At 34.7% G+C, this 26,437-nt stretch overlaps 1 non-coding gene across 1 annotated transcript; it reads right to left on the bottom strand.

Annotated features, from left to right (window-relative positions):
- Positions 1–3,733: 3,733 nt before the first annotated feature.
- LOC149813201 (small nucleolar RNA R71) lies at positions 3,734–3,839 on the bottom strand. Its single transcript, XR_016428418.1, has one exon. It is a non-coding gene; the product is annotated as a small nucleolar RNA R71 (small nucleolar RNA).
- Between the last annotated feature and the right edge of the window lie 22,598 nt (positions 3,840–26,437).

Genomic DNA, 26,437 nt, shown 5'->3' on the forward strand with positions numbered 1-26,437 from the left:
CAGATACAATGGCGAAAAGCTTCTTCTAGTTGCACGATACCGGTTCTTGATCGATAATCTTTAGGAGGAAGAGGTCGTGTGAGACTACTTTGATCGTCAGGAGTCACCTCCCAGATACACTTACGCATATGGCAAGCGGTTCAAGCTACTTGGCCCATTCTTCTGCACTTACTACCATCTAGAGCGATGTGTCAGACAATTTTCTCAGAGGCAGAAGCGCATAGAAGCTTGGCTACTATCAGGAATCATGCCAGATTTTAATTCATTAGAATAATTATAAATATGTTTTTTTATGTTCTTAACTAATAAAATATGTGATTTACCCGTTAAATGGGCTAAATCCATATTTTCAAAGGGTAAATCAATTTCATCCATGCATTCCCTGTGTTTTTTTATTTTTTTGTTGTATTAGTGTTTATTTCATATATTTCAACATTAAATTAAATTTTGTTATGTTGTTTATATATATATATTTTTATTTTCCATGTTTAAATCATAGTTTTTAGTGTTTTATTAGATTTTTGTATGTTTTGATTCTAGGTCTGTAGAAATCATGCTATTTTGTGTTTAAATCTTCATTGTAAAATTTTGATTTTTTTATGTTTAGTCCACGAATTTGTCAGTAAGTCCCTATAAAAAAATCAGAAGGTTTTGGATTTGGGAACCTTGTCAGAAAAATATAAAGTCGAATCATGGTTCATGTTATTTAAAATCGCTATTGATATTTAGATATAACTTGCAGATGCAATATATCTGTCATCCGAGGTTTGATTTGTAATTCATAAATTGCACTAGCTTTGTATTAGAATCTATTATTTACTGTAATGTTCTCATAATTTTCTGTCACTGCCTGCTTTTTTTCTTTTGTCATAAAGTAGGATCAACTTCTCAGAACTCGTTATGTTTTATTTAAACCTTAAGTTGAATTGTGTTGATCGTATCGCCTTAACCAGAGATTTGATCAATAATTCGTAAAAAGGGAAACACTTTATCTGTCTATATGCTATTCACTGCTAAAATTTTAGAATTTTCTGATGTGTTTTGTTATTTTTCTTTGTATTTAAAACTGAAAGTATCTATTTTGATTGATTTTATATTTGTTAAATTTAAGTACGAATTTCCGGAACGATATCTCCCTAACTAGAGATGTTTTTTCTGATCTGTAAAAGAGAGAATCTCTGTTTTTTGTCTATTATGTCTCTGTAAAATTTTATGAATTTCCATGGTGATTTGACCCCTGATTCGGTTCTGACACTATAACAGGTACGTGCCTGCAGGTAAAAATAGCATATTTTAAGGTTTTTATGTATTTTTTGTATTAAAATAATGTCAAGAATACAATTTTATTATTTTAATTTAATTTTATGGTTATCAAAAGTGCATGTATCTATTTTTGTTAATTTTGGAATTCATTTGGTCTTTGAATCAACTATATTGCAAAACAGGGTGCCCGTAGGATCCCAAAACACTAGCAAAATCATGTTTTTCATAATATTTTTAATTTTCTTCATAAAATTTCATGTTTTTAGGGTTTTTTCATGTTTAAAATCATGCTAGGACATTTCATATTCGATTTGTCTTTGATTTGAGTCTTTTTTAATTCTAAATCCAATGATTTACCAAAAATTATTTTTAAAAACCCTGATTTCAAGGCCATAGTCTTGCTATCAGAAGTATTTTGCTCATTTTTACCCCAATCTCGAAATTCCAAACTTTAATTTTCGTATTTTCATCATATCATATCATCTTGTGTTTGATTTATCATTATTTGAATTTTAAAATCTTATTTTTACAAAATATCTTTCTGAAAAACCCTGATTTCAAGGCCATAGTCTTGTTATCAGGGGCATTTTGGTCATTTTCACTCTAATTTCGAATTTCCAAGTCTTATTCTTTGAATTTTCGTCATTTGTTTCTCATGTTTATATCAGAGAGGTATGAATTGGGTTTATATTTGAATAAAATCCAATAATTTCTTGATATTTTCGGATAAATCTAGATAAACCTATATTTTTGTGCTAACTTGTTTTCTAGTTTTGTAGGGGTATTCAAGAAGAAAATTTCATTTATTTATTTTTTTATTTAATTCAATGTAATATCAAATGTAATATTTGGAATAAGAGTTACGTTTCTGCATAGAATAGGATGCATTGCATATTATTTGCTTTCGTATAATTTCAATATCTGATATATGATTCATGCACATTTTTTCAAATCCACTATGGTTGACATGAATGACACATGCATAAGCTTTTTGGGAGTTGATAAACTTGGTATAATTCGTATTTATGGCCATAGTCATAATACGAATGAAACCCAGATTTGTGATCTTCGTATTAGCCACATCCAACCTACACTCTTAGGCTAACTTCAAAAATGCATTGCATTTCTCAAAAACTCAAAAGGATTTTCTCAATTCCCTCAGAAAGTATCTCTCAAATCCATATTCATTCATTCCAATCATTTCAAACAATCATATGCTTTAAATTCAATTCAGAGAAATCGATTTTCTCAGAATTTTCTAAGTCTTTCTCAGGAATTGATATTCTCAGAACTCTGAATTTTCAAATGATATTTCAAGTATTTTCCCAAATTCAAATCATGATTTTCTAATGTTTTGACATTCTCAATTTCATTTTCAAAGTTCATAAATCAATTTTTTCAAAGTCCAAGTTTTTCTGAGAATCAATTTTCCCTTCAAAAGTTATTTTTCAATACAATGATTTCCAATGAAATTCATGATTTTCCCAGGATTTTTTTTTTCAAATATTTCTCAAACATCAGAAGCAAACATCATATTTCTCAAACTTGCATTTTTTTAAAATCTCATAGCACATGCCTGCTTCTCTGTGCAATTTAGGAAAAAGAGCATGATTTAGATAATTTGAGTCGAGTTAAAACACACTATTAATCCTTGGTTCAATTACCCCTGGTAAAGGCGTCAGGAACGGTTGAACCTCGTACCGACAGGCAGATCCCATTCCATGGAATTTTCCCGCAAATTTCAAAAATGGAGGCGAGTAATTTTTAAAACCATTTTCAAAAATTTGATCGAGTTTGACTCACAGAATCGTTTCTCTCTCTCGCAAAGGGTGGAAAAAAATTTTGCGATGATAACAGTGGTGCTTATTTATTTCCTGCTTTTTTGTTCTTTTTCTTTTTACTCGCTTTGTGGTTTGTTGTGGTTTGGTTGGTTAGTGTTGTAGGTAGTTAGAAAACCAGTGTCTAGGAAGGTTGTTACACTGGTCTACCCTTTGGTGCATGCACGGACGACGCTCGCTTGACCCTGAGCTTGCTGAGTTTGTCGAGGACCCCGAGTCTTTCTTTAAGAGAGCCCATTGATCTGGCCCCATGGCTGAAGATCAGTAGTTAATTTGTCCTCTTAGGGAGTACTTCATGCCCAAGACTTACACTCTCGCCTCCTGCATCACGAGACCTGATGTGGGAGCGAATCATTTTGCGATTAAGGCCAGTGTTATCCAGATGTTACCCTCGTTCTATGGCCATGGCAACGAAGACCCATACTGTCATCTCAACGAATTTCTTAAGATTTGCTCTACGGTGCAGATCAATAATTTTGGAGATGATGCATTAAGGTTGATGTTATTCCCCTTCTCTCTCAAGGATAAAGCCAAGCATTGGCTGAAGACTCTCGATACGATTCAAATTACCACTTGGGAACATATGCAAAGGGAGTTCCTAAAGAAATACTTCTCAATTAGTAAGACGAACCAGCATTAAAAAGTCATCACCAGTTTTTCACAGATCGAGGGAGAAATGTTCTATGAAACGTGGGAGAGGATGAAAGATCCTCTCCGCAAGTGTCCCCACCACCAGGTGCCTCGTTGGCAACTGGTATAATATTTTTATGACGGTTTCACTGAGAAGAACTATCAAATGGTTGATGTTGCATGTGGGGGCACTTTTATGCTCAAAAGTGAAAATGAAGCATGGGCCCTTTTTGAGACCCTGAGCGAGAACTCGATGCACCATGCTTCTGCTTCACGATCTGATAGGGCCACACCTGCGCAAGATGGCGCGAACAAGGCTGGTATATTCGAGATAGGGATGCACCTTGAGTTGCAAAACAAGGTCGATCAACTGTCCCAGAAATTGGATCAGTTGTTGTTGGGTCCCTCTCCAGCCCCGCAAGTGTGTGCGTTGTGTGTTAGCCCTGTACACCATGTTGTTGACTACCCTGTTGTGACAGTACCCTGAGTTTGTTCAGGAGAAAGCTCAGATGGCATAGAGTTTTGCTAGGTCTGCACCCAATCCATATTACAGTACATATAACCCGGGTTGGCAAAACCATCCCACTTTCTCGTGGCGAAACCCACAGACCCAACCCCCCAACCCTTCTCAAAACCAACTCAGGCAAGGCGGTTATACGCTTGGATTTCAGAGAACTAGTTACCCTTTAGCCTAGACTACTTATAGTCAGTCCCAGAAGCCTTCGTCCAGCCAGTCCTTTGTGAAAAAGATGTTGCAAGCCTTCTCGGATATCAAGGTGAATCTGAGCTCCCATACGCATTCTATTGCAAAGCTTGAGACACAAATGGGACAACTCGCCAAGAAGCTTAGCAGGCAAAGTGAGGGGGCTTTACCTAGTGTAAACACCCCAAAATTTTCAAAATATTGCAAATATTCCCTTTTTGCCCATGGCCTCCATTCTCTAAATAATTGAGTCATTTTTTTCAATCAAAATTCCAGTTTATTTCTCAAATTTACAAGAATCAAATCAATTTTTTATATCTGACTCGATTTCGAATCCGAATCCAATATCAAAATCCAAACCTGAGCTTCGTTATCCAATTTTTAAACCAAATTCTCAAAATTACCAAAATAACTTTTGAAAGGCTCAGAAAGTTCATATGGTATCCGTTTGGATCCATCATGTTGTATTTCTCGATTCAAGGTTCAAAACTCGAATATTTTCTCAAAATTTGGGTCCAAACCCATTTTCTAAAGAAATTTCCCCAAAATAACCCTGAATTCTCAGAAAAGCCTTCTTTTGTAAATGTTTGTAAATTTAGTTTAAAAATTCCTTAGTTTTAGAATTTTATTTCAAAAATACCAAAAAAAAATAAAATATACAGAAAATGAAGAAAAGAGCAAAAAAATAAAAATAAAAAAGAAAAATACAAAAAAATAGTTTAGAAAACCCCTTTTTGAGAGTTATTCTTTTAGTGAAAACCACCCTTTTGAAAAGACTTCTTTTCAAGAAACCTTATTCTGAAAATTTTAGAAAATTGAGAGGACCAAATTCGAAGAAGGCCTAACGGCCTTCTGTTATAAAAAAAAGCCGCAGGCCTCCGTTTCCCCATCCATCTTCACCCCGTCATTGCTTCACGCACTTTTCTCTCTCCTTCACGATCCTTCCTCATCCCTCTATAAGAAGAGGCACAGGGGAAGGGGTCGGGGATCGATTTTTACATCCGTCTTCTGCCTTCCCATGTGCTCTTTTTATTCAAGATCTCCTTCGATTTCTTCTTGTCCACGATCAAGCTTCTGAATCCCCTTTTCTTCTTCAACAGAAAAGGGGTTCCACGGTAGAAAAGGAGGGAACTCCCTCCTGCAAGATCCACTGTGTGCCCATCGATTATACTCCCTACGTCTCTTCTCATTCCCCATTTTCCTCCTCTTATTTCTCTTCCTTGGTTTTTCTTCGATCGGCTGAAGGAGATTAACCCCGTCAACAGCTAGCGGTAAGTGCCTCATCTCCTCCTCCATTTCTTTTCATATCGTTCACTTCTTTTGCTGCTTTACTGCATTCCCCTTTGTTTTCCCGATTTTTTTTTCTTTTCATTGATTTCCTTATTTTAAATTTATTAATGCACTCTCTGTAATATCGATTTGTCTATAACAAATCGGGTTATAGACAAGCAAGATCAAGGGGAACAAATGTGTTCCAACACTTTGTTCTCTCTGCTTTTCTTTATATTTTACTGTTTCATTTTTTTATTATTAATATTCTAAGCCATGGTTGGTTTCATTTCTAATTTCTTTCCCCGACTTCAATTCCTCATTTACATCAGAGCCCTGACCCCGTTGCAATGAATTGGTTGGGATCTTGACTCTCCATTTTATGTTTTATTTTCTTCGGATTAATCGTGATTATTCACATACGTCGGGACTCTTATCACTTTGATTTTTTTTTTTGTCTATCAATTTCACTTTGCCTGTTCCGTCATTGATCCGAGTGTAGACGTTGCCTAAAAAAAAAAAAAGGGAGGATATAGTTAGTAGTTGAAGACCTTCAAAGATCTGAAGCTATCTGTCCAGGATTATACTGTTGTTGTTGGGATTAATAATAATATGATGACCAAATTGGCGAGGCTATCAGAGTTGTAACATCTTCAAGAGTTCTAAGACCTCTTTGAGGGAACAGGGATTGGTATGGACATTCGCGTCTAATCAAGCAAGTGTCATTCAGAGGCATCTCATTTTCCTTGATAAAACTGCTTGTTGTGTGGCCAAAAGCCTAATAGCGTCATGCTTGGAGGTTACGTTTCATAAGGTGCCTCTGTTCTTTTGCTTAACTAGTGACATTTTTTCCTTTGTTCGACATCAACATCTGATTAATAGTCGGCAAAAGCTTGAAGCTCGAGGTACCATGCTTTGTGTACAGGAGTATTCCAACAACATTTACGAGGAGTTGCATTTTGTCATCTTTTGGTCTCGTTACCCTGTCGCACATCCGATTTCCTTGATACTGTATTTTGATCCTGGCCTATTCCGTAGGTTTCGATCTGAATTCCTGTATTGAGCTTACGTCTCTTTAAACTTTTGTGTGGTTTGACATTGCAGGATTCTATTAGCAGGCGATTTCTATTCAGATGTGTCTTTTAAATGCCCTCCAGTATCATGTAGCATTAATGTGTGGTGTCTCATTAAATTTTTCTGTAACTATTTTGGTTTGCTCTGTACTTTTATTCACATGATTTTCTATATCTATATTTTAGTATGATCTCTGATTTCCTTACTTTACCTTGATGTTATATCATCGTTTATAATTGTTGTTTACACTGATCAGTTTCATTATAATATAATGAATATCAATTTGATATCTCTTTGTTAACATCTCTGGTTTTTATCATGGTATGCACTGTTCAAAATTCATCATATAGTATTCTGCCTTAATTTTTGCCTTGATGTCTAAAATTTCAAATCCATTTTATTCGTTACGTTATGTATGTTTATCCCCCATTGATGCTTTCTTGTTTTCTATATATGTACTTATGTAATATTTTGCTCGTGCATGTGCTTTCTGTATACATGTCTGTAAGAATCACATTACATCCATCACAACCACAATACACCCCTGGCATTTTACTCACCTGTCACATATCTTTATTTTCTCCATACATATATCACCCACTTTCCACAGTACAGTACCCTCCCAACTACATCCTTCCACTTCCACCATTTACATCACCTGCACGACTAAGCGAAGCTCGAGGAGTTGTCCTTAGATGCATGGGATACGGATGTGCCAAGTATGAAGACTTGAGCTAGACATCACTTTGAGACCCGGAAGAGGTCATGGCTAAGTCATGGAGACTTAAGCGGCTATTCAAATCACAGCCCTGAAAAGGCTTGCACTAAGTCATGAGGACTCGAGCGGATGTTCGAGTCATAGCCCTGAGGAGGCTCTTGCGATATACGCTAAGTCTTGGAGGCTTGAGCGTCGTTATTGCGCATTGCGACCCTGAGTGGTCATTATTGTACTTGAGTTGAATGAATGAATGACTGCATGCTTACCAGACCATCAGTGGTTCTGACCCCATTTAATGGGGATTTCAGGTGTTGGACCTGCGTGACGATATGCAGAGCAAGGCGGCATCGAGTTTCAGGGTTTTTCTAGACAGATTTTGTACTGCTTCCTTTTATTGAACCTATACTGCTTTTCTAAGCAGTAGTGTTGTAATAAACATGTGGTTTTCGATAAAATAGAACACTTTGGTGGTCAATGAGTTGCTTGGCCACATACCTGCAACGTGCTCGGAGTTTTCTAAAACCGACGACTTATTATCGTCTTATTCCGCTGCTAAAAGCTTTTCTAAGTTCCGCTGCAAAGAAAAAAAAAAAGAAATTCATGAAAATTTTAACTTAGCTTTGTTTTGGAAATCCGGGGCGTTACATGTCATGTATCACAATATTAGGATATCTCAAGACAGATTTGGTTTTAGACTTTCATATATGCACGATCCAAGGAAATAGATGATAATATATATTTGAGACATTCTTACTGCTTTGATTGGAATGGTTCTTCATTCTTACTATGCACACTTGAAAGTCAATAAAAGGGCACTGAAGCTTCTGCAAAGCTGACCCAGAACGAAGGAAATGCTCGCTGGATATTGGAAAGAAGCCAAGCTCAGATGAGCATCTCAATTCTTTAGTCCACCTCTATGCTTTTCAGGAACCTCTGTAATTAAAGCCACACGGTGTTAGAATTCCTGCATTTGTACAGTTTCCATTTTATATTGGTTACATTCCTGTGTTATATATGTTAGTTTGCACACATTAAATCACAATGCACATGCTAGTTTGTATATTAGTTGTATGTGTTTTGCAATATTATGCTAATTTGCATTTATGAATATTGCTAAATGTTAGAAATTATTTAGCATTCATATAAGTTGCATGGTAAGTTAATCATTTGCGATTTGTGTCATCATAATGCATATATTAGTGTTATATCTCCTGCACCTCACATTCATGTGTCCCATATTATCCTTCACACATCAAAACCCCTTTGCACTTCCTTGTGTTTCCCCACTGTACTATACAGGAACCCTTAGCCTATGCACAGCATGTCATCATATACACCCTATTATAGCTTTGTGTGTTCCCCTAAGCACAGCAGTCGTGTGGGCTGCTTGTCTCCAGCGATGGCTACAAAAACCAATCTCCAACCACGCCAGCCACCACATTCACCTGCCTTCCACATCACTTACAGCTGCACTTCATACAACACCCAGCCCATGTTACCCGCTGCGGAGATCATGAATCCAACAAGCCCCCGGGACTGTTGTTGCTTAGCCACATGCCTCGACATCAGCTAAGATGTTTCCCCCATTAGCCTCAGTTCGCTTGCTTAATCCCTTTGATTTTAGCATTGCTTCTTTTGAGTTAACTTAAGGATTACGGAATCACACTCCCTCTCATAAGAATTGTTGAATTAGCAGTGTGAATTCCTTCTATTCATATCATTCAACATGCTTTTATCTGACAAGGCACTTTCAGTCCCTTCATCCTTCTAGATATATGTATATATCATACACATCCTTTAACATCATTCATATGATATATTTTGATTGTATGCTAATCATGTTTTTGCAGGAAATGTATGAAAAGGGTTATCTCCCTTCTTAGCTTAGAATTTGTAATTTCCATTCCAATGTCGTAATAGCCAAGACTATAATGAGAATTTCTCATTCCTTACATTAGATTAGAATGTATGAACATGCATATATCTTAGAAATTGCTTGTTTTCATAACATTTTCTTCTTTTTATCTCAAAAATTCACGAATGGAAACACGAATGGCACGTGCATCATTCTAATAAGAGGTGATTAAACCCTAAGTTGATGATTTGCATCAATGGCCATTTTCACGGTGTGAACAAAACTTAGGATTTTCATCTTTTATGGAATAACACTGGATCTACACTGGATCCTTTTCAAAAATCATAATTTTTTTTTAAATATTTTCTTCCTTTATCAGAGTTTAATTTAAAATTAACTCAAAATATATATCAATGGTCATAGTCAGGATATATTGAGAGTTAATTTCATTTTAAACTCTATAAAGGCACAAAATGTGTTTCATTCTTCACTTGAATTTAAATATGATTACTATATAATACATTCAATGACCATAGTCAGGGATGTATTATATCTTCAATCTTATTTCAATTCATTTAAAGAATGAAATATGCTTTTCAAATTCAATTTCAAAATTCTTTAATTCATCTTATCATTTAGGATAGAATTACATCATATTTCCAAAAATCCTTTCTCAAAATCCAAGTGATTTTGAGTTTCTTTATCATTTCTCAAATCAAATTCATCCTTCTATCTTATTTCAAAGATTCAAATTTCAATTTCAAAGTCCAATTTGACTTTGAGGTTTCAAAATCATTTCTGTATTCCAAATTCAATTTCCAAATTCAATTTCAAAGTCAAATTTCAAAGTCCAATTCAACTTTAAAAATTCAAATTCATTTTCAGGATTCAAATTCAAATTTAAATTCAATTTAGCATTTTGGATCTGATTTTCAAAGTTCAATTCTTGATTCATCTTCTGATTTCAAAACTCAAGCTTTAAATCAAGTTTATCCTTTATTCTTCATTGAGTCTTGATTCTCAATTTAAAACCAAAGTCTTGAGATTGATTCTGAATCTCAAAATTCGATTTTTCCTGAGTTTTAAATTCAAATTTGGATTTTCAAAATCCAGATCCATCAACAAGTCCCATTTGGATTTTGAAAATCCAAATTCCATCTTGGATTCTAGATTTAGAATTCAATTTCTCCTCGAATTTAGATTTTCAAAACCAACTCCATCCTGAGAATCCAGATTTCAAATCCAAATCCATTCCCAATTCCAAATTTCAAATCCAAATTCTATCTTGAATTCCAGATTTCAAAACCAATTCCATTTTCAGATCACATCTAGACTTCTTAAATCCAATTCTATTTTCAAATTCCATTTGGATTTCTTAAATCTAAAATTTCATCCTGATTTTGAACTTTAAATCTGGAATTCAATTTCATTGTGAATTCCATCTCCACTTCAAAATCCAGATTCAAAATTCAAATTCAAAGTCCATTTTGACTTTAAAACTTCATTTTTTCTATCTCAGCTTCAAATCCTCATTTCTTTACATTCTTTTCAATTCAAGATTTATTTTCCCAACTCTGATTATTTCAAAACTTAGAACTTCAAATATTTTTTCAAATTTATCTCAAGCTCTAAGTTAGATTCAACTTTCAAAAATCATTTCTTCACTCCATTTATTTCAGAATCACTTGGAAAATCTCAAATTTCCAAAAGTGTTTTCTCAAAAGCATACATTTTTGCATTTGCATTGCACAAGCATGATTCTCTGTGCATTTTAGACTTAGAATAAATTCTTAGATAATATTTTAGCAAAGCAAAAGGCATAAATTCGATCCTTGATTCGATTACCCCTAGTAAAGGTGCCAGGAATGGTTGAACCTCGTACCGACGAGCGAATCTCGTCTCTCCATTTTCCCGCAAATATTTCAAAATGAAGGCGAGTAATTTTCAAACATTTTCAAAATTAAGGTCAAGTGAGACCTTTGCAAAAGAATTCCTCTCTCTTTTCTTTTCTTTTCTTTTCTTTTCTTTTCTCTTCTCTCTTCTTTTTTTATCTTTTATTTTCTCTTCAAAAAGGGAAATAGAGGCTAGAAAGAAAAAGAGAAGAAAGAGAGAAAGAATACAAGAAAGAAAAAATTTTGCGATGATCACAGGTTTGGCGACCGTGATGGGACTCGTCTTTGTCCGGTCAAATTTGTTCCTTTTGCTTTGCTTTGATATTGTCTAAATCTTTATTCTTCAAATGTCAGCTTCATTTCCATGCAAACCTTAGGAGCCTAAACTCTGTCCTGAGCTGACAAAATATATATAGGATTTAAGTATGGTTTGATAGGACCATGTTGAGGAGATTATTCCATGTTCACTTAGACTTAGGTCTGAAATACAACTCTCCTCAATTCTAGGGATTGAATGCAAACAATGTATGCAAGTGTATGCTTCTCTTCATTTATAATTTATCTCTTTAGGACTTGCATTAGAGCTTTCTGTATTTCTTGCATGTTGAACATGTTTTTGAAAACATCCCTACCTATATTGTCTCGGTCTTCATATTGTTGGGCTGTCTCACTGAACCATAGTTCGGAAGAGAGCCTCACAACTGAACCACTTATTTGGGTTAGCACCCCCCTACCACGTACCTAAAGGCCATAGTCCGAGGTATATCGGTAGGTGCTCAAGGATGTTGAGAAGCCATTACCTTAGAACCGAAGAAATATTTTTATATGCCACGTACTTCGAACTTCGACTTGAATATATCGGCATACATTGATTGGAATCAGATGATCTAAATCTTAGAGTTAGAATTAAGGTCCTATCAGCCATTTCAAATATTGCATTTAGAGTCAGCTTTAGGGAGTGCTGCTTGTACATCCTTGTTTGTACATCTGTGATTGTGTGATATTTTATATTTTTCTTATATTTTCCAAAACCCTGGGTATATATTATTCAAAATTTCCTCTTTGTTTTTAAAACTTAGGTGTATTTTTCTTTTCTTCTTCTGATTTCTTCAAATTCTTTTGATCCTGCCTGCAATTCTTCAAATTTTAAATCTTTACCATTTATTTTCAAATTTTTTTCTCTCCCATCTTTCCAATGTATCTTCTGATTCTATTTTTCTTGTTTATCTTTTCATAAATAAAACCTCTTTTCGTCAAGAGATATCCTTTTCAAAATAGCATTTTTCTTTATATTCTAGTTGTTTATTCCTCCCCAGGGAGTAACAACACAATTGTCACAAATTTTGTGACGACTCAATCCCTAGTAACGGGATATCATTTTTAACCTACTTAACCTGATTCCTTCTCTTGTCAAAAACTTCTTCCAAAAATTTCTTTAGTCTAAAAACTCCACTTTTCTCTGCAGAAAGCATTAGTATTAAAAAATGGTTCAGACAAGGATAGGAAAGGAGACTTTTCAGCAATACAACGACAATGAAATAGAAGGAATGAACTCTCCTAGCTCATCCAGAGGACAGAGCCAGAACAAAGGAGATGATGTTGATCCAGTTATCTACGGTTTGTTCCAGAAGATGATGGCCAAGATGGTGTCAGAGCAGGCCGAGGTTAGTCTGAAAAAGGCAGTCCCTAAGAGCAAACTGAAAAAGAAGGCTGTGAAAAAGCACGTCAGAATCATCAAAAAGAAGATGCAGTCGGACAATACTTCTGAGGGGACAGAATCAGAGGAAGAAGAACCAGAAGAAGAAGAACAGTCTGTGTTCAGTCAGAATCCTCCGCGGCAGTTTATAAAGATAGTCGTTGAAGAGCCCGAATATGTCAACAAGCCCAAGTCTGAGAGTCCAGCAGAAGACCCGATGCGCGAGCAATTGAAGGAGATGACTCGAGCAATCAAGGACATTCAAGCCAAGAGTAAGGGCAAGCAGACCTACACTGGCGAGGATTTCTACGATGGCCTAGATGGGGATGATAACTTGAAAAATCTTCCTCGCAAATTCCTCAAGTTTGACGGGACTGACAATCCTAAGGCTCACCTAGCCACCTTTTATGCAGAATGCTGTCATTTCAAGAAAGACAACAGGGCTTTGTTCATTTGCTTTCCCCGCAGTCTGGAGGGTATAGCGGCCAGGTGGTATGTCGATCACATCAATCCTATCGAACTACGAGAGTTCGATAAGGTGGTAAATTTGCTTATTGAGCGCTTCTTATTTAACACTGAGGCTTCACCTATGCTCAATCATCTTTACAACCTAAAGCAGAATGAAAATGAAAAGGCAGGAGAATTCATCCACAGGTGGAGAAGCACCAACAACAAAATGAAGGTTCCCATTCCCGAAGAACATCCACTGCAGATGATCCTCAATAATTTTTCTCAACCCCTGAGGAACCTCATCGCCACGTCCCCGGCAAAATCCTTCATCAAATTGATTAAGCGAGCGGAATGGCTCGAGGCAAGAATGGAAAATGGGCTCTACGATGGCATGCATCTGGTCAAGAATATCCAAGACCAGAAGAAGAAGGCGCAGTTCACTCATTCAGCTGATACCTCCAGCAATAATCATGGCAGTAGCAGCAGGGGAAACAGAAATAACAGTGGCAGTGGCCCGAGAGTAGATCAGAACAAGGGGCAAAAGGAAAGGTCCTTTAAGAACAATGACAAACCACTTCTGACTGGCCTCCAACAAAAAGGGGATCTTCAAGAGAAACCCAAGTACATCAAATGGGAGAAAGATCGAATCTTCACTCCTTTATATCAGTCTTTAGAAACGATTTTGGAGTACATGTTAAACCATGGTATGATCAAACTCCCTAAAATCGCGGATCCTCCCGTAATCTTGGGTGTAAACACCCCAAATTTTCACTCACCTTCTTGACATTGCCCTCAATCATCATATTTCAGTTCTTCAGAAGCAATGAAGGGTAAAATGGTCATTTTTCAAGATTGAACCTTGCAGAAAGTCCTAAATTTCATTCTTGAGCCTCAAAACTTCTATATTTAGGTTCAGAGACATCTTCAAATTGCAAAATTTCAAAATCCTCTTTCTGGACAAAAAGTTAGAATTTCCAAGTCTAAGCTCAGAGTGACATTTCACAGAACATGTCTTTGCATAGCATTGCATCATTTCACTGCATAGCATGTCAATTTGAGATCCAGAACTCCTGATTTTCAAAATTGTCCATCCAGATTTGATTTTTAAACCTTTTTAAATTGATTTTTAAAATCCTGGGTATTCAAAATTACCAAATTTTCCCATTTTACCTCCAGGACTGTGAATTACAAAATTTTTTATCAAGAAAAACAATCTGGATATTTGGATATTGATTTTAAAGATTTTATCTCAAATTTTTTTGCAAAAAGGATTTTAAATCTCTTTACAAAATTTTTTACATTTTACTTTATCCATATTTTGCTCTGAAAAACCAATTTTTCTAAATTCTTGAAAACAAATAATGTTTTATCTCATATTTTTAAAATAAATAGAGCGGGACCCGCCTTTGAACTAGCATCATACTCAGACTCTCAGGTAAGTTGTTTATTCTCAAGCGGGACCCACCCGAAGTTCATACCAATTCGAAATTTTTTCTTCATTTCTCAATATTTATTTATTTATTTAGTTATTTATTTATTTATTTTTATTTTTTAGCTAGTGGGCCCACACACATGTGGCACCCCAATTGAAAATAAATAATTTTACAAAACAAAATAAAGCTTTACTTTCAAAAATGATTTTAAAAGTGGATTGAGGTGGCATTTCCATAAAAGCCTCTCATTTATTTCCTTTTTATTTATTTGTTTTAATAAAAAAAAAATTTAGAAGGAGGCAGCCTTAAATGGCATAGCCAAATTTCCCTAAAGAAACAAATCTACTTTTGCCAAAAACTTAGGGAAATGAAGCCAAAGTTTTAAAAAAAAAAACAAGATGCGCCTCTATTGAAACGGCCATTTCAATTTTTTTTTCAAAAGAGAGGTAACGGAACCTCATGAAGGGGGAAGGGGCTGCGTTTTTTTTTTGGAGAAAGGAAAGTTTTAAAAAGGGCAGGCACTCACGAAGGGGAGAGGATTGAAATTGCTCTTTTGGGTTTTCGCAAGGGGAGGGAGGAGCCGATTGAATTGGGTGCGTTTTTGGGTTTTGTAGGGTCTTCACCACCAGCGCCATTGTCCATTGAAGGGGAAGGAGTTTGCATCTTTTTCAGTCCCAAACGTAGGAGAAGCCACCACCAGCATCATCTTCTTCAACTCAATAGCAGAAGTTCCAGCCAGCGGGTGGACCTTCTCTTCAGCCCAGCCGTCGCATTTTTTTAGCCCACCAGCAGAAAGATCTGCCATTTCTGCTCCCTCTTTCCTTCAAGCTAGCCGCAGATCACCCAGCAGCAGGGGAGTCAACGGATCCCTCTTTCTCTTCAGCCCCTCAGTATTAGCCATACGGTCACTACCCCCTCTTCAGTCCCTCAGCAGAAGACCCATCAACCTTCTTGTTGTCTACAGCAGAAGGAGGTCTAACGACCCCATCAAAATCTTGAGTCTTTAAAAAGTAATCTCTGAAAAGCCTCCCAGCTGCCAAAAACCAAAGGAGGAATCGACGTTTCTGGTTCAAGGTGAGCCATATCCTATTTGATGTGTGATATTTCCTCTTTTCCCATTCAAATTTTTTTTTTTTTAGTTTACATGGCTTTGACGTCTAAGCATGTTTCCTATTCTCATAAGCCTACTCCCTTTGCTATATCATTAACCTCCTTTGATATGTTCATTAATTTTAAGCATTTGGCCTCTTAATAACATACAGCCTACCTTGTAATGCTTGTACGATATACTCTTTGTCACCTATTGTATACTTCACTATACTTCTGTTTCGGTTTTGCTGAACCATGGTGTTCCCATTACCTGTAAAGTCCCTGTTGTAATTGCACAAACCAAGAGAACCTGATGTATATAAGACTACAGGTATTTCTAAGAATGAATTTGTTATAAATAAAAATATATATATGTATAGATTGAAGTTTCCAGTATGATAAAACATTTCTTGTTTATTAACCATCTTAATATCAGTTCATGGATAAATTACAGTCGATGGTTCATGTGAATCATGCTCAGCAGCCACTCATGCATCCCATAGTGATTAACATTTCTTGTTTATTAATCATCTCACCTGGCATTTCCTGGATTTACTGCAAACTTTCAGTATTGCTGTCTTCACCATACTATTTTATCATTATCTCATATACATCTTCCTTGTTTCATATATACATATACAAGGGTGTCTGTGCCTAATTATATTCAACATCTATAAATTTCATTGCTCATTCCAGCTGCTACACAAGTTGTCCCAGTGTACCAAACGTTCACAGCACACCTGCCCCATCTGTTCATATTGCCATATCTACTTGCATCTTTTTATAAGTCCCTATTCATTGTTTATATTTAACCTCTGCAAGCTAGAGTACCCTGTCTTCTGTACAGTGAAGCCTATGTAAAATCTACAATGCATGTCTATAAATAGTGTCATCTAGATGCTTTTCACCATAGTAGTCAATTTTGAGTGGACATCTGATGAGGTTTTGTATTGCAAGTAATTGAGTTCAGTTTGTGAGATTGATTTGTTTAATTTACAGTATAAGATAACTCTAATAATGTATTGTTTTTCCTCTTATCTTTAGCTATTATACCATTAATATATATATAGTTTAATATCTAAGTTTCTACCTATTCCTATTGCATCTAGAATTTGATTCAATACCAAATAGTTATCAGCCTGTACATTTAGCCCATATCGCATGTCATTTGTTATATTATTATCACATGTCTCCACCCACAGCATTGATATATTCTCCCATATAATTGTATATCATCCATCACTTCTCATGCTGCATAAGAATCCCCTATCATGAGCTTTCCACAGAATATTAGTATACATTATCACCATGCTTATATGTATACATTATGTTGACAGCTGCATATAGATATTTCCCCATTCAAATCTGTCCCTTTTCTGCTGCAGGGGTGCAGTCATGATAAACAGCCACCTTCATGAACGGATATATCCATATCCGTTCATGATCTCTTGACCATCTTTTACAGACTTCGTTATAGATATATAGGGAAGCTCCATACCCATTTTTATTGAAAAATACATTATAATTTGAGAAATACGGCTGTGCGAAATCACCTACAGAAACTGTATATACCTGCATTTTCTGACTTTACCCATTATATGGAATTTTCCTTTATATGTATATTTTCTTATTATAGGTATATATATATCGGTATCTATTGTATATCTACCTATATGTATGCATATATATGTATATACATATGTATATATATATATATGTATATATATACTTATATATATATATCCCTTCATGTGTATTTGTTATTACATATATTTTTCTTTTCTCTTACTTTTGTAAATATATCTTTATTATCATATATCATTCGTCATAAATTCAAGTATTTTTATATCTACATGTATATTTTTATTGCATATAGTATATATATACCCATTTCCTTGGTTATCTTGTACTAACTCTCATTTTGCAGGAAAATCTAGAAGATGTTGATTCCTTGGCTCCATTTCATTTTTTTTTACTTTATGATATGCAATGTAACAATCCAATGTAAACCTTGGAATAAGATTTACTTTTACTGCTTAGATTAGGCCGCATCTCATATAGTTTGATTTCAGCAATATCCTGATTATATGATGCATACATCTCTATCTTTCAAAATTCACCGTGGATGAACACGAATGGCACGTGCACCAACTCTTAGAGAGTTGATGAACTCGGTGGAGTCCATATTTACGGCCCTAGTCGGAATATGGACGAGACCCAGATTCATCATCTCTCTACCAGTCACATTGAGCCTACACTCTTAGGCTATCTTGAAAATGCACCTCATATTTCCAATGTTTTCAAAATATTGTGAATTAACTCAAATAAACACTGAATATATTCATGGCCACAGTCAGAATATGTGAAGGATTTACTTTGGCTTAATCCACATTTTTCCAACAAATTTTTCAGAAAGTTTTTTTTCAAAGTGCATTCATTCATTCAAATCATCTGCATCATTCGTTTTTCTCATGATTTTCTCAAAAGATTTTCATTTCATGGAATTGATTTCTCAAGAAACTATGATGATATTCGTGAAATTCCACTAGAGGGGGGGTGAATAGTGAAATACGATAAAGATCAATAAAATAAAATAATCAGGCAATAAGGCACAACACATAAAACACAGAATTTATACTGGTTCGGTCAATACCCAGACCTACATCCAGTCCCCAAGCAAACCACTTGAGCTTTCCACTATAACATCTGAGTCACCGGATAAATAGTACAACACCCTCTTCCTCAGAGGTCTTCTTCTCTCAACAGAGAAGGGGCACACCCTCTTCCACAGAGGTCTTCTTCTCTCAACAGAGAAGGACAACACCCTCTTACACAGAGGACTTCTTCTCTCAACAGAGAAGGGCACACCCTCTTTCACAGAGGTCTACTTCTTTCAACAAAGAAGGAATACAGTGAATAACAGAAAGTTACAATACTTCCTATAGAACCTTCAGAATGATATGAATGCACGAATGAAGGATTCTCAGAATGTTCTGTTTGTCACTCAGAGGATACTCTTTGTCAAAGAGCTACACTTGATTTTTTTCTCTTTTCTTTTTCTTTTTCTCTTTCTTTTTCAAGGCTCTCTTTTCAAATAATGAATAGGAATTTTTCTCGTTGTAAGCTCACATGTCCATTCCATTCCATGTTGAATAGTTTATTTGAGTGTGTTTATATAGCTTTTAAAAAAGTAGTCGTTACATTTTGAAATCGTAGCTTTCTTGAGATGTGAAATGATATGTCATTTCAAAAACATCTTTAGAGAAATTCGAAAAAGTCTTTTTCCATAAAAGTAAAATATAGGGTACACTAGTCGTTGTAATATTTTAGGTAATACATATTTTATATAAAAAGTCTATTTCTTACAATAGTACATTGAACGTTGGATAGTGGTTTTGTCTTTATTCTAATTAATGATTTGAGGTACATAAGTACTTCTTTACTTTAAATGAGTGTAAGTACAATGAGTGCTTTGAGATATTTATTTGTACATAGTCATGTCAAGTGTTTTCTTTATGTTGTGGTTTTCAAAGTCTTCAGAGAGAATGAGGACTACAAGAAAGTCGACATTGTTGAGAAGGATATTTAACAGGGATTTCTTACAGGAGGTATTTAATGCTATACAAAGAGAATGATGACTTCAAGTAAGTCGACATTCTATGGGTTTGTAAAAAGGTAACTAGAGTCTTTTCAAAAACTTTATTATATTTGTTTTCTTTGTGTAACTGATTTTCATGTTTTGTCTTTTACCCATATTTGAAAACATTTCTTTAAAGATGGTAACTAGGGTCTTTTCAAAACATATTATATTTGTTATGTAGCCGATTTCATGTTTTGTCTTTTTTCCTATATTTAAAATCATTTCTTTAAAGAAGGTAACTAGAGTCTTTTCAAAACATATTATATTTGTTTTTCTTTATGTAGCCGATTTCATGTTTTATCTTTTTCCTACATTTATTTTCATGTTGTCTTGTATATGATGTAAGGTACAATTATTACATTTTGAAATCATGTCAAAATACCTTTTTCATAAAGGGTTGTAAGAAGGTACAATTATTAGTTTTCAAAAAGGAGCTTTTTGAAACTATTGTATACTTTTATGATATAGTTTTTATGAATGAGTATGTAATATGCAATATGCATGTTCCTGAAGGTTCTGTTACATATGACTCTAAAGAAGAAAAAAGTCTTCATCTTGAGGTAGCCGATCTCTTCAGTCGATCTTTAGGAATGCATGGCTCATCAAGCTTTTTCTTCAAGGAGTATGATTGCACTAGTTGTACTTGAACAGGAAGTCTCCATCCTTTTTGGGTGAGATATCCTTGCATCAAATACTCGTTAGATTTATGGCAAAACATATTCAGTCATAATATAACATTTTTCAAGAGGACATATTATCATATCATATAAAATCAAATACGACAGTGTATCATATTATGTGACATCAAAACACAGTTTCTCAACATTCTCCCCCTTTTTGATGATGACAAAATATGCTCTCCCTGTCAAAAAGACATTATGCATAGAAATAATAATATGATAAAATATTGAAAAATGTTTAAAGAGAGTATTTCTCCAATAATGGAGACAGGTTTTCTCCCCCTTTGTCATAGACAAAAAGGAAGGGATCAGAGTAAGAGAGTTATTACAGACCAATAATAAATATTACAGTAAAAAAATAAGTTTATTTCGAAGGTGGAGTAGGTTGATGTGTAGGGGCGTCTAGATCCTGCTGTTGAGCTTGACGAGTCTGCTGCAACAAGGCTTGATTGCGAAGGATACGATCCTGAGAGCGTTGGACATCCATCATTGCAGAGAAGTAATCAAAGTTGGATGTTGGATCGTCTTCATCAGAGTCGGGCATGTGCAGGGACCTTAGATTGAAGGTGGTAGCATCGAGGACCTGAGAGGGATGGAGGATAACTTCGTTGTGAAGGGGTACTTTGAAGTATTTTAGAATGGGAGTTATAAAACACCCGAAAAGAAGAGGCTTGAATTTTTTATAACGAATAAAAAGGTCGAAAAGAATGGAGGACCAGTTTATCGGAGTAGAAGAAAAAATTGCGTAGATAAGGAGAGAGATTTTTTGTGGAACTAATCCCTTGCGGGGAAGCTTGGGATAGATGTTGTGGAGAAGAATCTGGGCAAGTAATTGAGCATGAGGTTGGAGATTCCTCATGTGCCAGGGAAGTTGGTGGCAGTTGGTGCAGAGGAGAATTTTTCGAAGTACCGATCGTTCGATTGGTACTATGTTGTTGAGGTCGGTGGCGGTGGAAGGTAGGTTTAGAATTCTACCTAGGTCGGAAGCATCGAAAAACATCAGCTTTCCTCAGACTTTACTGGTGATTGTAGTTTGTTCATGATCAGCAGAAAAGTTCGTATAGAATAGTCGAACTAGTTCAGGATAATAGGCAGCTTGGGATGAAGATCCTAGTAGATGTTTGAGTTCGGGGAGATAGTTGTCTAGGTCAAATAGCATGAAGTCTTCATAGTGAACTAATTTTCCTTCATGAATGGGTCGAGAACAAAGGGAGTTGTCGAAGTGGAAAAGATCTGGATACCTAAGATCTGCAGCAGTGATTGTAGAGGTTGAAGAGGAAGCCATTGCAAAAGGAAGTTGAGAGAAAATAAGGAAATTGGAATGGTATGTATGAAGATAGTGAGCTACGAGTGGTATTGGTGAGGAATGAACCAAACGATTAAATAGAAGAGAGAAAATAATTGTGACAATAATTGAATGACAATGGAAGTGATCGATTTTTGGATTGTAGTTTGAATAAGGAAATTCGTGAGTTGTAAGTTAAGGGGCTTGTGAATGACAAATCAAATCAATGGTGGAAGATAGTGTATCATATTGGTATATAAGTTAAGAAGGACATAAATTTGAACAAATATACTATGGGAGAGTGTATCGAGTAGTGAGAAATGATATGAATGGAGTATGGAGTGACATATTGAAGAGGGTGAAGAAAATAATGGCCTAATAAAACAAACAACTTTTTCTACATGATATTACTTGATGTGGAAGCATTCCAAATTCGTGAAGAGTGATTTTGGAATAAGACAAACAAAGATGAGTGAGTGAGAGGCAATAGTTTGTTATTTAATAAGTATATATTTTGATATGTGTGGAAAAAGAATGAATAGACATAAAGAAGGGTGATACGAATATGTGGTTTGAAAGATATGACATTTTGGAAAGAAAAGAATGCCTTAAAAAAATGTGTCATGATTAATGTGTCTTCACATTTGTGATTTCTATGAGTATACGTAAAGATGAGAGGGACACACTTTGACTATGAATAGTGATGAGACAAAAAGATATTTATGAATGAAGAGTAATAATAGCTTATATAAGAAATATTTTTATGGATATGTGTGGAAGGAGTGAGAGTAGTCATAGAGAAAAGTGAGATGACATATATGGATTTTCGAGTAGGATAAGAAGTAATAAAAATCATGATTGATAAAAGACATAAAGTTATGATTGACATGAATTATTGTTTATTTGATAAACATATTTTTAAAGAAACTCGATTTGAGGAAGAGAATAAAGTTAAGTTTTAAACTAGTAAAGGAGTCACAAACATGGTTTGACAAGAATGGAGAGAGATATAAAATGAGAGAGTGATGGTCTCAGATGAAAAGGAGCTTCGTATAATATATATATATATATAGAGAGAGATAAAAAACAAGGTGATACAAAACGTACTAATGGGTGAAGTACAAATACTTTTTGTAAGAGATGTAAAGCATAAAGAGATGATAATAGATAGTTCTTTAGGCTATGATATAACAGATGATATAGTCAAATTTTACGTGAGATATAATAGAGTGTACATAATCTATGATATATTAAATGATATAGTAAAAATTTACGTGAGAACATAGCAACTAGATCTTTTAGAGAAAGGTAAAGGAACCAAAATAAACATTCGATTTTAACTAATAATTCGAAAAGCAAGAGTTCTCATAAACTAATATGTTTTCATGTTGAAGGTAAATCAATTTATCGTATGAGAAGTTTTCATAAAAGGACAAAAATAATAAAGGAGTTATGAGATGAGTGATGTGAACAATGTTATGATAGCTTTTAATATAATTAGTTTTTATGGATATGAGTGAAAGGAGATAGGACAAGAAGTCATAATGGATGTGTACTTGAAAAGATGACAAGTTGAAAGACATAAAGAATGTGTCTTATAAGAGTTTTTAAAGTGTATGTGAATATGGAAATCTAGTTTGACTAAAAAATCGATAAGAAGAAAAAACTTTTAAAATAAGATTTTAACAAAACTTATAAGAAGTATTATAATAAGTGTGATTAATTTATAAGTCACTTAGTTTGCATATTCCTAGTTCTCTTCTAATTCGTGTAAAGTCTTCATGTTTCAATGGTTTAGTGAAAATGTCTGCTAACTGTTGATTAGTGGGTATGAATTCCAGTTTAATTATATTGTTTAAGACTTGTTCTCTTAAGAAGTGGTGTCTTATTTGAATGTGCTTAGTTCATGAGTGTAAAATAGAATTCTTAGATAAGTTTATAGCACTAGTATTATCACAGAAAATAGTTGTATTTTCAAAATTTAAACCAAAATCTTTTAAGGTTTGTTTCATCCAGATAACTTGTGTACAGGCTAGGCTAGCAGCAATGTATTCGGCTTCAGTAGTTGATAAAGATACACGGTTTTGTTTCTTACTGAACCATGATACAAGTGAGTGCCCTAGCATATGACATGTTCCACTTGTGCTTTTTCTGTCAGATTTACTTCCACCAAAGTCAGCATCGCTGTATGAGATTAAATCAAATATAGAGGATTTTGAATAGAATAATCCAAAATCAACTATGTCTTTTAAATATCTCATTATTCTTTTTACAGCCTTAAGATGTGATTCTTTGGGATTTGACTGAAATCTAGCACACAAACAAACACTGAACATAATATCTGGACGGCTAGCAGTTAAATAGAGAAGTGATCCTATCATACCTCGGTATACCTTTGTATCAACAGACTTACCATCTTCATCTTTGTCCAAAACAGTAGTAGTACTCATAGGAGTAGTTTTTGAAGCAGTTGAGTTCATGTTGAACCTCTTCAGAAGTTCACGAGCATACTTAGATTGATTGATGAAAACTCCATCCTTGGTTTGCTTAATATGCAGTCCAAGAAAGTAGGTGAGTTCTCCCATCATACTCATTTCAAATTCTTTCTGCATGGACTTAGAAAATTCTTCACAAAAAGTGTTGCTAGAAGATCCAAAGATGATATCGTCTACATATATTTGAACAATTAGGGTATGATTATTCACTATTTTTACAAATAATGTAGAGTCTGGTTTGCCTACAGAAAAACCAGTTTTTTAACAAAAAGGTTTTGAGTATATCATACCAAGCACGAGGTGCTTGTTTTAAACCATACAAAGCACGTTTGAGTTTGAAAACATGATCTGGATATTGTTCATTTTCAAATCCTGGAGGTTGTTTTACATAAACTTCTTCATTTATAAAACCATTTAGAAAAGCACTTTTAACATCCATTTGATATAATTTGAAATCCATATAGCTTGCATATGCTAAAAACATTCTAATAGATTCAAGTCTAGCAACAGGAGCAAATGTTTCATCAAAATCAATACCTTCCTCCTGGTTGTATCCTTGAGCTACTAGTCTTGCCTTGTTTCTTATAACATTACCTGTTTCATCTAGCTTGTTTCTGAAGATCCATCTTGTCCCAATGATTGGATGATCCTTTGGTCTTGGTACAAGATCCCAAACTTCATTCCTTTGGAATTGATTCAGTTCTTCAGTCATGGCTAGCATCCAGAACTCATCGATGATGGCTTCATCAATCTTCTTTGGTTCAAGTTGAGAAATGAATGCCATATTTGCAATCCGTTCTAGCTGAGCTCTAGTCTGAACCCCCTTTGTCAGTTCTCCCCAAATCTGCTTTTGAGGATGATCTTTGATATCGACAAATGTTCTTTGATGATCATCTTCATTAGACTTAGCTGTGTTATCTAAAAATAAATTTGTACTTTCAACATCATCATCGTTAGTTTGCTTATGAACAGATTGATCAATAGATTCACAGAAACTAGCATGCATAGATTCTTCAATAGAGTTAGAACACTTATTGAAAACCCTGTATGCTTTACTATGACTTGAATATCCTAAAAATATGTCTTCAAAAGATTTAGCATCAAATTTATCTAGGCTATCTTTTGTGTTTAGGATAAAGCATTTACAACCAAAGACTTTGAAATAGTCTATTCTTGGAGTTCTGTCATAGAATAGTTCATATGGAGTTTTATTTAATAAGGGTCTAATGAGAACTCTATTTGTTATGTAGCATACAATATTAACAACTTCTGCCCAAAAAGATTTAGCAAGATTATTGTGATGGAGCATAGTTCTAGCAGATTCCTGAAGGGTTCTATTCTTTCTTTCTACTACACCATTTTGAGGTGCAGCTCTAGGAAAGGCAAAGTTATGAGAAATACCATGCAAGTTACAAAAAGTTCATTTTCAAATTCTCCTCCATGGTCACTACGGATTTTAACAATAGAACAAGATTTTTCATTTTGTAATTTTTTACATAAAATTTCAAATTGGCAAAACGTATCACTTTTGTTTTTCAAAAATATTACCCAAGTAAATCTTGAGTAGTCATCTACAATGACAAAAACGTATTTATTGTGATTATGACTAGCTACCCTAGAAGGACTAAAAAGATTCAGGTGGAGAAGCTCTAAAGGTCTTTTGCTTGAAATGATATTTTTTTATTTGAAAGAAGATTTTGACAGTTTTCCTAATTGACACGCATCACAAAAATAATCTTTTTTAAAAGATATTTTGGGTAACCCACGTACTAACTTATCTTTAGCTAATTTAGACATGTATTTAGAATTGACATGACCCATTCTCATGTGCCATAGATGTTGAGAGTCATTATTAGCTATGAGGCAATGTTCTGTGATGTTTTCTAGGTATAGTTCATATATATTATTTTTTCTTATACCTTTTAAGATAATATTTTCGTTGGTGTCTGCTATAAGACAAGCATTATGATTAAAGCTAATTTTATAACCTGTATCACACATTTGACTAATACTTAGAAGGTTATGTTTTAAGCCTTTAACCAGGAGAACGTCTTTGATAAGAGGTTTATCTATATTTCCAATATTACCAATACCTATTATCAAACCTTTGTTGTTATCACCAAAGGTGACGGTTCCTCCTTTTTTATGAAGAACAACAAAGAGGTCTGAATGTCCAGTCATGTGTTTTGAACATCCACTGTCTAGAATTCATCTGTTCTTCTTGTTTGGAGCCTGCAAATCATTAAGTAAAATTTCTTTTTGGTACCCAATCGGGTCCCTTTTTGTTAGACCTTGGTACTCATATCCATTTGGATTTGGGTTTGTCTACAACCTTAGAGGAGTTAAAAAAATTAACATTATAATACTCCTTATTTGGTTCAGACGAACTTTTCACAAAAAGTGGTCTTTTGATTCATATAAGAAGGC

This window comes from Nuphar pumila, chromosome 16, assembly GCF_984573655.1.
Source record: "Nuphar pumila chromosome 16, dmNupPumi1.hap1.1, whole genome shotgun sequence".
Taxonomy (NCBI): domain Eukaryota; kingdom Viridiplantae; phylum Streptophyta; class Magnoliopsida; order Nymphaeales; family Nymphaeaceae; genus Nuphar; species Nuphar pumila.